Source organism: Rosa rugosa, chromosome 5 (genome assembly GCF_958449725.1).
Source record: "Rosa rugosa chromosome 5, drRosRugo1.1, whole genome shotgun sequence".
Taxonomy (NCBI): Eukaryota; Viridiplantae; Streptophyta; class Magnoliopsida; order Rosales; family Rosaceae; genus Rosa; species Rosa rugosa.
This window is the reverse complement of record NC_084824.1, coordinates 20,543,964-20,556,132: the sequence shown is the minus strand read 5'-3', so window position 1 is coordinate 20,556,132 and position 12,169 is coordinate 20,543,964. Positions and strand designations below refer to the sequence as shown.

At 37.6% G+C, this 12,169-nt stretch overlaps 1 long non-coding RNA gene across 1 annotated transcript; it reads left to right on the top strand.

The window, feature by feature from the left end:
• Positions 1-10,124: 10,124 nt before the first annotated feature.
• Positions 10,125-11,625, top strand: LOC133708355 (uncharacterized). The gene is made up of 3 exons (XR_009845768.1): positions 10,125-10,259; positions 10,666-10,828; positions 11,272-11,625. It is a non-coding gene; the product is annotated as an uncharacterized LOC133708355 (long non-coding RNA).
• The last annotated feature ends 544 nt before the right edge of the window (positions 11,626-12,169 follow it).

Genomic DNA, 12,169 nt, shown 5'->3' with positions numbered 1-12,169 from the left:
GATTATAAATATTAAAGGCTTAGATAATCTAATAGGGTGTTGGATTACTTGCACTGCCAGTGCATAAAAATATTTTTCTATTTTCAATATGTGATATTTTCCAAATAAAGTAGAATCAACTTGTCAGTGGATGAAAAACTTGATCGGCTAGATTGATCGATACACGGGTGATTTTGAAAAAGCAGATCGTTTTATAAACTGGCTCTCACATCAGGAGCTGAGATCTAGGTGCTTGTTCCTAGTTGGTATGGGGGATCTCCCAGGTAGCGTTGGATCCATCTCATGCGGCAAGTACAGTTCTATATTGCTGTCATTTGGTGAAGGCAACTCATAAGTTTTTGTCAACTTGAGATGAAGACTAGTATACAATTTATTCTGAAGTCATTTGACATTTCAATTGAATTTCAAGAGAGAAAAAAAAATGTAAACAAATTAAACACAGGAAATTATGGCTGGCATTCGATTAGCATTTCTACAGCTGCACCCATGAAATCAAGACCACCAATCCCCAGCAATTCCATAGCAAGCTCCGTCTCATTCCACTCATTCAGCTTCTTACTGATTATCTTCAAGACATGCACATCCACCTCCAACACCCAAGTTGGCATGCAAATCACCATCAAGCTTATGAATCCCAACACATAAGCTCGCCAAGTGATCTCATCACAACGAAGTATTATCTGCCCTTTTAGTACAGTTACAATAAATTCCATGTGGGATCCAAGGATCTTCCGACGACGCTTGGATCCCCATGATGATGAGTCAACACCCCAAACGAAAGCTCCGCACAAGGATGCAAAATATGCAACCACATATCCTTTTAGCCACGCAACTTGTGGTGATTCTCCTTGACTGGAGCTGTGATCAGATACAAACCACGATGGTAAAAACTCTTCGAACAATGACTGCACCAGACCTAAGCCTCCGGATGACCATACTAAAGATGCTGCAAGGGAAGCCACAAGCTTACCCCGTGTCAAGTTTGAAGCCAGTTGAAACTGTCCCTGTATCCTCTTCATTTTCTTGCATTCCTCCGCATTAAACCCGCTTCTTGTTATCTCTCCTACACATACTAGCAAGAGGGAAACAATATCTTTGTTCAAGAAGAAGACGTCAGATAAATGTGGATAAACATGCATGTAAAGAATCCCAGGGGAAACAGGAGAAACACTGTCGTGTGCATGAGATACGATCCCATGGCCAAGAAGGGCTCCAATACCACCATTGTGTGAGAGAGGATTGGAATGCAGGCCAAGTATGGCAGTGAAGCAGCTTCTAAGAAGCTGGACAAAAGCCTGTTGGTTTTGGAGGAAGACAGTACGAGATGAAGAAAACACAAAGAATGCACTCCAACGCTTCGCTTTCTGGCTCCACAGTGAATACACAATTGGCATGCAAGGCCAGGGGCAACCTGCTGAGACGGAGGCCAATACCTGTGCAGGAAAATCCAGATACCGTATTGAATCTCTATCAGTTTTATATGCAATAGTCAGGCGCAATAAGGCAGCCAGGGGCAATGGCAGTGTAGCTTGACAGCTTCCTGTGAGGACAAACCCTTCGTCATAATATATTGAAGAAATAGATTCTAGAACCAACTGATGATAAGAATTTTAATATCTATTTCTAGTATTATCTTCTTTAAATGGGAGTATAAGTTTATGCTCCTCAGTTGTTAACTTGAGTATGTACATCAATGTAGGAACAAATGTTTTACAAACTTTTGACATTATTCACCATGCTTATTCACAAAATGTACAAACAAAAAAAATAAAATAAATAAACAATGAGTAGAGACCTGAAGAAGTGCTTGAGACGTCAACAGCAGTGGCAGCTATAATTGTCTTTTTCTTTTCCTCGACGTATGACAAATTTGCATCAGGGCAGGGCCAATCTGTTCCATTCATTGAAGCTGGTTTCCAAGTACCCCTGGTTACTTCAGCTGTCAAGTAGCTCACAATGGTTCCCAAAGATGCAGGAAGAAAATCAACCAACTTAGATGAATGTTATCAAAACCTTGTAGAATGAGTATTGAAATTTTACTATTCTGATGAACTGCTCCATTGCAAATAGCCTCGAAAACGTGCAATAAAATCAATGCTGCTACCAATCCCGAAATAGGTCTTTAGAAAAGAAATTCTAGATCGGGTGGATGGATAAATAAATTTGGATCACTTTCCTCCTCCATCTCAAACCATGAGATACCAGACTTTAGCTGCTAGGAAGGGTATCCATATTATTAAGTTATTCTAAAAGGTGACCTACTCAAAATCTAACAATGTCAATAACATAGCAACAGTTCTCCCATCAAGACTAAACTCAGAAACATCTGAAAGATAAACATGAGAAACAAATACTGAAGACCTTAATTTATGGAAATTGTATGAGAATTCAACCTATCTAATAACAAAGCATAAAACTTCATATAGACAACAGCATCACACAGAGAGTACATATTTACAGATCCATATTAATAAGAAATCACAAATAATTGGATCGAGAACTGATCTTTCAATGCAAACATTGACACTCACATTGAAACAGATCAAACAGAACACTATGTTCATACTGACAGTACTTCAATTCACAACATATAAATAAATTGAGAGTGTATACCTTGAATGGCATCCCTGTGGGTCTTGGAGCGCAAAACCTGTACTGTGTTGCTGTCATTCTAGGATTTCTATTAACTTAGTTACTCTTCTGCCCTTGGTGTATTAAATCCTGCTGGCGTAGACAAATATATTAGGAGGGGCAATTTCAGGGTTTTCAAAAATTTAACATTAAGCACTGTTTGCTTAATTAATACTGATGAATGAATTCCACTAAGCTATATTAACTGGATAACCAAATTCCGATCATTTTTTCTCATTCAAAGTAATTGCTTGCTCATTCATTGAGCCTGTTTAAAGTTGAATTCAACTCAAACAAAAGATGCAACTTTATCGCAAATCCAACTCAAACGAAAAATACAAAAGAAACAATTCATAATTAAACTGGACATAACCAAAAGCATGAATAAGAAGATGAAATTGAAATTGATAAACTACCTCAGGAACAGTTTGAGTTGATTGAGAAAAGCTTTGGCAATCTGAAAGCATATGATAGAGTTAATATCTTCAAAGAACATCTAGTTTGCAATCAAAAAGAGATATATACCAAGAACTCTTGTTTGTTTAAAACCCAAAATCACTAACATATATCTAAAAACGATCAATCTGAAAAAAAAAAACACAGCCAATATATCAAAAATGTTATGAAGATCTAAAATAAAGTATATTGACTAAGGGTAAAAAAATCTCAAAATTTTTTTGAGAGCAGAATGAGTCAACCATATCAGATTGGACAGAAGAAACTGCACAGTGTGAATTCATATTCTCGAGCCATGCATTTTCTGTCAAATTCTAATACGATAGAAGTTTAAAACATACCAAGGAAAGCTGATTTCCAATTGACTAATAATCATAATAGTCAAACACTGGAATTTAATGTTTCTTCCATCATCTGCTTTCTTTTTTCTAATAAGATCTTCGGTCATCTATTACACATACCAGCCAAGAAAAGAACAACATTTAACCCCCCATAACCAAATGTCAAGAAAACAAAGCAAAAGAAGCTTAAAAAGCAAAAACCCATGTCTAATACTGTTTCCTTCATTTCCCAATAAAGCCTCCACCGTTAACCCAGTATTATAATTATTTCAACTATATTAAGCAACCACGAAAAAAACAGAGTGCTCTGCTTTGGGTTTTGCATTTCGAACTCATCCATCTCCAACCTCAATCAAAATTTGAGCTCATCTCTATCAAAACCCACCAAAGATTCAAACTCTCACACACGTACATAAGCAACAGCCAAGAATACTAAAACCCACAACGTTTTTCTCCAAAGAAAACAAAGGGTTTTCAATCAAATCAAAGCCCTGAGCCGAAAATGGTGGTGAGGAATGAAAACGTACCCATTATCCCCCCTCTCCAACAGTCCAACCCTCATAGCAACGACGCCGATGGCCTCTCTCTCTCTCTCTCCACAACTGATCGCAACATCATCTCCCTCTCCTCCAACTCCCCCAAATCATAAAGATCCAACTCAATCAATCTCAATTCACAAAACCTAGAAACAAGATAAGAAAATTCGTGGGACTCACGAGGACGTCGAGATCGTCGTGGATAGGGGAATCAATGACGCCGGAGAAGCATGTGGATCAATGACGCATCAATAAAACTCCAGAAATTCTTCACATTTTATGGGCTTAGAATCTCAAGCTGTGCTTTCAGGATCTTGCTATCCAATTTTGTCCGACTGGTACAATCATGTCAGAATTTTAATATGGAACCAAATCCCCTGCTTGTAACCATAGAGATGGAAGCCGGGGCATTTCGACGAAATCCCATGCTCCACGAAATCACTGAAATGGAGCGATGTCTGATTCAGTGATTTTGATGGGAATGAACACTAGTGAAACTGCAATTGGTGACTATCAAGAACATTGGCATGGAAGCAGGGACATCATCAACTGTGATGGACTTTGGTTTCTCTCTGTAATAAGCCAGTTAGCCAGTTCCCATATTCTATTACATTGTTAATTACTTCATTCAATTCAATACGTGTTATTACTTATTACCTAACTGAATGTTGTCTGCTTAATTTATGAAACATCTTCATTTTTACATCCATAGAGAAGACTGCAAAGTTAAATCGAAAGATACAGACAACATAAACAGGAACAGATCCAACACAACAAGGCAATCCATGATTATGGTCGCAAGAACGTAGATAAAGATAATGCATAAAGATTACAGGTACACGAACACAGATAGGGACGATGCATGCATAAAACTAGATTAGGGTCACATGAACACAGAAGAAGCACGGACTAGTACTAGTTTATTCTTTGCGTCCTTCTACAGGGTTGATCCACATGCTTCCATCCCACATATCCTATTTGCGTGCGCGCTTGTCTTGGAAATATTGTTTAGGGGCACGCTCAAAGTTGCCCCTGTAAATCCTCTCGTTTCCCCCGGGAGCCTTCATCGTTTTCCATTGCTTTTTTGAAAAAGTTGAATCCCAAACCAGTTTAGCTACTACGCCCACAACAGCTAGTCCCGCAATGAACCAAGGGTTACCGGACAGTGCACCACCATTCTCACCCTGTCCAGAGCTTTTCCTGCTTACATTAGCTCCCATTATTTTTTCTCAAGTGAATCCAATTTGATTTGGCAACTCACATGTACTCGGACGGTGCTTATATACCGATTCTGTAACCTGCTGTGGCAGTGTTGGATCACCGCTACAAAGTTGTGCAAAAGTCACCTCCACCTTATTGGTCGGCTTTGCTTTGGCAAAAGGAAGGAGTCACCTATATTTCTTTAATTGGATTATTACAATAACATCTTTTCTCTACTCTTTATTGTCGTCTTCCTCACTTTTCTTACCAGCTCCAAGTCTCAAGAGGCGGCCATGTTCACAATTATTGCAGTTTATTTACTATATATTAAAGGCCGGTTACTGTTCCTAAGCAACTCCTTATGAACAGTATGTTTCCATTGTTGCCCCTGCCACCTGTCACGACATTTACCGTCTTACCCTCACCTGTACTTTTGTCGTCTTCACACCGCTTTGACCTCGCAAACAAATCTCCATGACTCCTTCCAATTAATTGTTTCTTTAATCCGGTAATTCTCTCACCTAATTCTCAGGTCTGATTGCATCAGAATCTGAATGTTGTCTCGATTCGAGTTCCTCTGGCCTCATGTTTAAAGTTGTGGTCTTTGGATGGAAATTGGGGGTTTCGGATTTCTGGGTTTTTCCATTGTTTTGTTTTTTTTGGTGAAATTGGGTTTTGTGTTTGGTCTGTTTGATCCGTGGGTGCTTGGTAGAGTAGTGGCTCTTGCTTGCAATTCATCGTTTTACACCCCTTTTCTTTCTGGATTTCTATGTGTTGGTTGAAAAGAGACATTAGGTTGTTGAGTTGAGTTGAGTTGAGTTGTTTTGTTCTGTATCGTTATGGAAGTTTGTTAAATTACGGCTGTTCAATTGCAATGGGTATTTTTATTAGCAAACTACATATACCCCCTTAATAGGATTTCAAAACACAAAAAACTCCACAACATTTGGTTTTGAACATTTAAGGACAAAAGTTTACACTTAAGGACAATATGTTCTCCACTTGCCACATGTCATGAGTTAATTTACTTTTTTACCCTTAACTATTTATTTTGACTTGTAACCCCTTTATAAGGATTAAGTCTTACAAATAAGAACAATCTGCTCTCCACTTGCCACATGTCATGAGTTAATTTACTTTTTTACCCTTAACTACTCATTTTGACTTCTAATCCCTTTATATTACTTTTTTTTTTTCAAAGAATAATCCGTTTATGTTTTTTTTCCCCCTTAACTACTCATTTTGACTTCTAATCCCTTTATATTACTTTTTTTTTCTTTTTATGAGAATAATCCATTTATGTTTTTTTTTTTTCTGAGAATAATTTGTTTATATTACTTTTTTTTTTCTGAGAATAATCCATTTTTGTTACTTCTCAAAAGCAAAAAAAAAAAAAAAAAAAATCTTTCTTCTACACGTTGCTAAGAGAAAGAATCTTAGAATCTCATCACCTAATCCTACTATTGCACTCGTCCAATCTTGCTACTGCACTCGCTACACTCATACTCGTCAAGTTCTGCTACTGCACTCATCATCGCCTAATCCTGCTACTGCACTCGCCCAATCCTGCTACTGCACTCGCTGCACTCATACTCGTCCAGTTCTGCTACTGCACTTGTACTCTTGTCTTGCTACTGCACTCGTCATCGCTTAATCCTGCTACTACACTCATCCAATCCTGCTACTGCACTCGCTGCACTCATACTCGTCCAGTTCTGCTACTGCACTTTTTCCTACTTGCCGGAGCTTTTCTTCTCACTGGTTTTGTTCGATTATTTCTTGTGTCATCACCCTTTTGCACCTCCACACAGTAGGCGATTTGAACCATAAACAATGAATATCATATCATTAACATAAACCATAAACTATAAAGTAGCAGATCAATTCAATTTGAACAGTAGCAGATCATATCATTGACAACAGCCGATCATATCAAAGTAAACCACAGAACCTTAGTGATACTAAATTCATGAATCTGCTCCTCATGTATATCAAAGCAAAAAAAAATTTAAAAAAAAAAAAAAACTCTTCTTTTTACATGTTGCTAAGAGAGAGAATCTCAGAGCTCTTTGTCAAATTTCTTTTTCTTCTTTATTGCTAAATGTGTCATTGGTTCAGTAGCAGGAGCAGTAACAGTAGCAGTATCAGGAGCAGTAATAGTAGCAGTAGCAGTAGCAGGAGCACTAACAGTAGCAGAAGCAATAGCAGTATCAGGAGCAGTAGTAGTAGCAGAAGCGGGAGCAGGAGCAGGAGCAGGAGCAGTAGCAGGACCACTAGCAGTTACAGTAGCAGGAGCAATAATCACAATAGCAGTAGCAGGAGCAATTAGATCTGTCAATCCATGAATGACAAATCAATTCAATTTGAACACTAGCAGATCATATCATTGACAATTGTCGATCATATCATTGAACAAATTGCAGATCATATCACTGAACAGTAGCAGAGCATATCATTTACATAAACTATAAACTATATAGTAGCATATCAATCCAATTTAGCATATCATATCACTGAACAGTAGCACAACAGTAGCATATCATTGACATAAACTATAATTGGCCTTTCAAAAATCCTTCCAGCAAACTTTCATAGAGTGGATTTGCTTTTAACAAATCTAAATGCATTTTTCACTTGGGTAATTGTAGACAGGGTAGTATTAAGCATTTAACTTCATAATTAAGGTAATAATAATACAGTACTGATGCAAACCTAATGATATAAACCTTGTCAGAAGTGGAAGATTTGAAAACTACATTATGGACGAGATTCGAGTGGAATTTGCACATTATAACTATAGTGAAACCCTGAACTATATATCAATGCACACTTCATATATAGAAAATCTGGATCATTTATGTGCTTGTTTATCTAGGGAAGGGCCGCAGGGGTAGCATATCTAAAAGAAGGGGATGAAACATTAAATAATTCAAGTCCTGAATTCCACTCGATTTTGTTGAGAAACTTTACTTAGAAAGGGAATCAGTAACCAAAACATGAACTAGTTAAAAGATCTCATTGTTCAACTTTAAGGTCCCTTATAATCTGTATATACCATTGAAAACCTGCAAGTACTACAATTCTATTTTAAATAATTTGAACCATTCTATCAACAAAAGGCTCTATCAACGAAAGGCTCTTATTGTTCAACTTTCAGGTCCCATATATTCTGTATGTACCATTGAGGACCTGCAAGTATTTCTATTTAAAATCATTTGAACTATTCTATCAACAAAAGGCTGTCATAGCATGGCAGAGTATATAGAATCCGAAGGTGCTATATATACCATGGTATATATATACCATGTATTGCTTAATTTCCCATACTTCCTTAGCAAACAATTTAAAAATACTAATCAAAAGTGCAGAATTCAAGCATCACGGAGAAGAGATTTCTTCTACACATATATGGCAGACAACGATCCAAGATGTGTCATCTCTACCAGATTAGATAAGTTAAAATGCTCATACAGTCATGTCAGATTGGTCCCTTTTGGAGTTATACACTATAGTGCTATGCCTCTTGGAAAATTTCAAGCAGTTTAGTATTGCTACTTTCAAAAGGAGAGGTCGAATAAGAATCACACCGGTCGAATAAGAATCAAAAGCAGTAAAATGTTCATACAAGCATTTTCACAAACACTTGGTGTGCGCACTTTGGTGCACATCATATTAAGTTGAGATAAAAACCAAAAAGAAACTACAGAGCTCTCGATTGAAATGCAGCAAGAACAAAGCACCAGTAGCAAGAAAGCAACACTAGCACCCATAAATCAATAGAAATGCAGCAAAATCACCACACAAGCAATCAGACAAGCATTTTCGCTGCTACTGCTAATTCGAAGAAACATGAACGAAGGCAGCGAAATTGGAGTAAGGGCTTACCTTATCGACCTCCATTGAAGCCAAATGCGAGCTGAGCACGGGCTAACTACTACTGTTGGGCGTTGGGTTTTCTGTTTTGGCGTTGGCTCCATCGTTTGGTTTAGGTTTTCATTGGGTCAGTGGCAATATCTGTAAATTGTGATGAAACTCGAGTATTTTAGTCATTTTCTATTAAAATTGAGAGTCAGGCTTTCATCATTTGACTTTTGGGCCTGGACTTATGTCCTTATTTGTATAAATCTTATTGAATGTGGGTTTTCTGTGTTGGTCATGTGCTACTATGTAATTTTCTATATTTTTATTGGATTATATTTTTTTTTTCGAATTTATTTTATTTTACACTACTAGAATTATGCTCATAGACATCATGACAATTACATCGGTGAGAAATACACGCGATGTAAAACAATGTCATTAACATCGATTCCTCAAAAACCGATTTGTATGCATATAACTGACATCGGTTTTGAAATTAGCCGGTGACAAAACTTTTGTTTGAATTTTCAAAAAAACGCGGAGCAGCTAAGTTAAAATTTTTTAAAGAAGCGGGGGGAGGAAAAACTCATTCCCACACTTAGACATATTTGGACTAACATTGACTTCAGCTTGCCCTAACACTATTCGACCAAACCTCCCTTTTCTCCTTCATTCTCCGCCTCCTGCAAAAACCATCCTCTTCGCTCTCCGCCTCCGCCTCCGACCACAACCCTCCTCCTCGTCTCCGTTCTCTGGCTACAATCATAATCCGACCCTCCTCGTCCTCCTCCTTTTCCTCCTCGGACCAGCTCCTCTGCTCAAAGACGGTGAAGAGAATCAACCTCTTCGTTCTCCCCCTCCGACAAAAACCATCGTCCTCCTCCTCCTACCACAACCCTCCTCCTCGTCTTCATTCTCCGGCTACAATCACAACCCGACCCGCCTCGTCCTCCCCCTTTTCTGCCTCGGATCAGCTCCTCTGCTCAAAGACGGTGAAGGGAATCAGAGATGGAGGTCAGGGTTTTGGAGTAAATTTGAGCTTTTTGTCATAGGTAATTGACGAATTTGTTCAATGCATGTCTTCGAAGGATTTGTGAGTCCTTAATTCACTGATCTGATTTTGTTTCTTATTTTGCTTCCAAGCATTTGTGTTTCATCTACCGAAGCTTTGTGGGCTACATTCGAGCTTTCTGGGCATTCATGTTCTAAGCTTTCTGGGCATTCTGCATATCTGGTTTGCTCTCTCTCGATTCTTCTCATTGTTTGTGATTGATTTTGGGAAATTTTTGCGCTTTTGTTGAGGGAACTTCGAACTGTGTTATCTATGGTATCGTATTTTGAGGGGTTTACGCTTCTAAAAGTGCATGGGTCCAGAAAGATTTCATGATGAAAGCATAGCTGAGCTCATTTTGCTATACATTTTTTTTTTTACTCTTTATTTCCTGAAAAATCTTGTCTTTTTCTGTGGATAATTTAAATGGGTGATGACTTAAATGCACTGAATGCTTTGAAAGTTACAAACTCATTGAAAAAGTTTGGCTTTTAACTTGGATTCTGAATCGGTGTGTTTTTGCTGCTACTTGTGAGTGCCTTTTTTTTTTTCCCCTCTCAGTGTGGAATTGCTTTTGGGTTTTTTGTAGTTAATGAATCGAGCGTCGGGCAATCCAAGGCGAAATGTGTGTGTCAATTTCTTCAGGAGCTCAATGATGCTGTTAAGGCTAAGTTTATAGAGGAATATCCAGAGACTTTGATTCAGACCAACCCTCCTTCTTTTCTCAGTTTACCTTGGTTGTGGCCACTCAGGTATGGAGTAGTGTTGCTGCAATTGAGTTTTCGTTGCGAAAGTAGATTGTGGATGCATTGTCTTCTATTGTTTGTCCTCTTTTTGTTTAATTTAGTGTTTCATTCCTGGTTTGAATTGGTTTTGATTGTTAGCATCTGCCTTATTGTATGTGTATGGATCAGTTTGGTTACTCATATGCTTTGCACGCTATTCTTTATTGTAAAACCTGCATAGTTTTACTCTATACTTATCTCTTACTGTTTTTGGATAGAGGTTTGCTTTAGTTTTATTTGTTCACTTCCAATGGTTTTATTTCTTATCATGCACTAGATAGAGTATGTATTGAAATATCGGTTTTTAATTCCTCTTGTTGTTTAATCATATTTCTTAATTTCTATTACCGCACTTGTTAAAGCAATATCTTTGACTGCCTTTTGTTAATTGCATGATCAACTGATGGAAGATTCAATGGTGAAGCTCGACAGAATATGTAGGGATGTAAATGTGCTATTGATCTTTGCTCGCTCTTATGGCCTTACTAGGCTTGTCCGTATCAGTTTGAAGGTAACATGTTGAAGTTCGTTGTTGAAATTTTTTTCCCTATCTTGTTATTCTGGAAATTGAGGATAAAATTGCTATATTATATTAAAGAGATAATGGACACTATGAGGGATGACAAAATAAACAGTTCAATGATAATAGACAGGTTCCTGATTGATTACTTCACAGCTTATGGTTGGTTAGCTAAATAACAAAGTACTTATATTAATGCAGTATTGATTTTATAAAGTTATAGGTATAAGTCCTTTTCTTTGAATCTAAACAGTGATATGTTCTCCTTTTTCTCTATGGCTTTCTGGGGGCAGGAACATACTGGCTTAGATAGTGGCTTCCTTGATTGGATGAATTTTTGTATGTCTTCCTTGATTTGATATGATTATACTTGAAGTGCTGGTGTGAAATTGGAATGTGTGCTGCTGCTCTCTGTTTTGGTTTTTGTTTTTTTTTTTTTTTTGTTGGTATGTTGATTTTGGAGTTTTTGCTGGAGGTAACTTTTCTTTGCTGTTTTCTTTGTTTAGTGTTCTTAACAAGTTTGATTAGTGTCTTTTGGTGGTGAGTTCTTTTTTTTTTCCTCCTCTTTTTTTGAAACTGAGCTGTTGGAGTTTGGTTTTCTTAGAGAGGTTGTGGGTTTGGTTTCATAATTATCGTGCTCTGAACCATATTTAATAGTGGATTCTGAGTAAGTGGGGATCGATCAATAAGATGTGATCTTCAAACAGCTAAAGCATTAAGAGTAATCTTAAATAGTATAAGTGGTTGCCATTTTCAGCCGTCTGCAGTCATTTTCGACTGTCTCTATC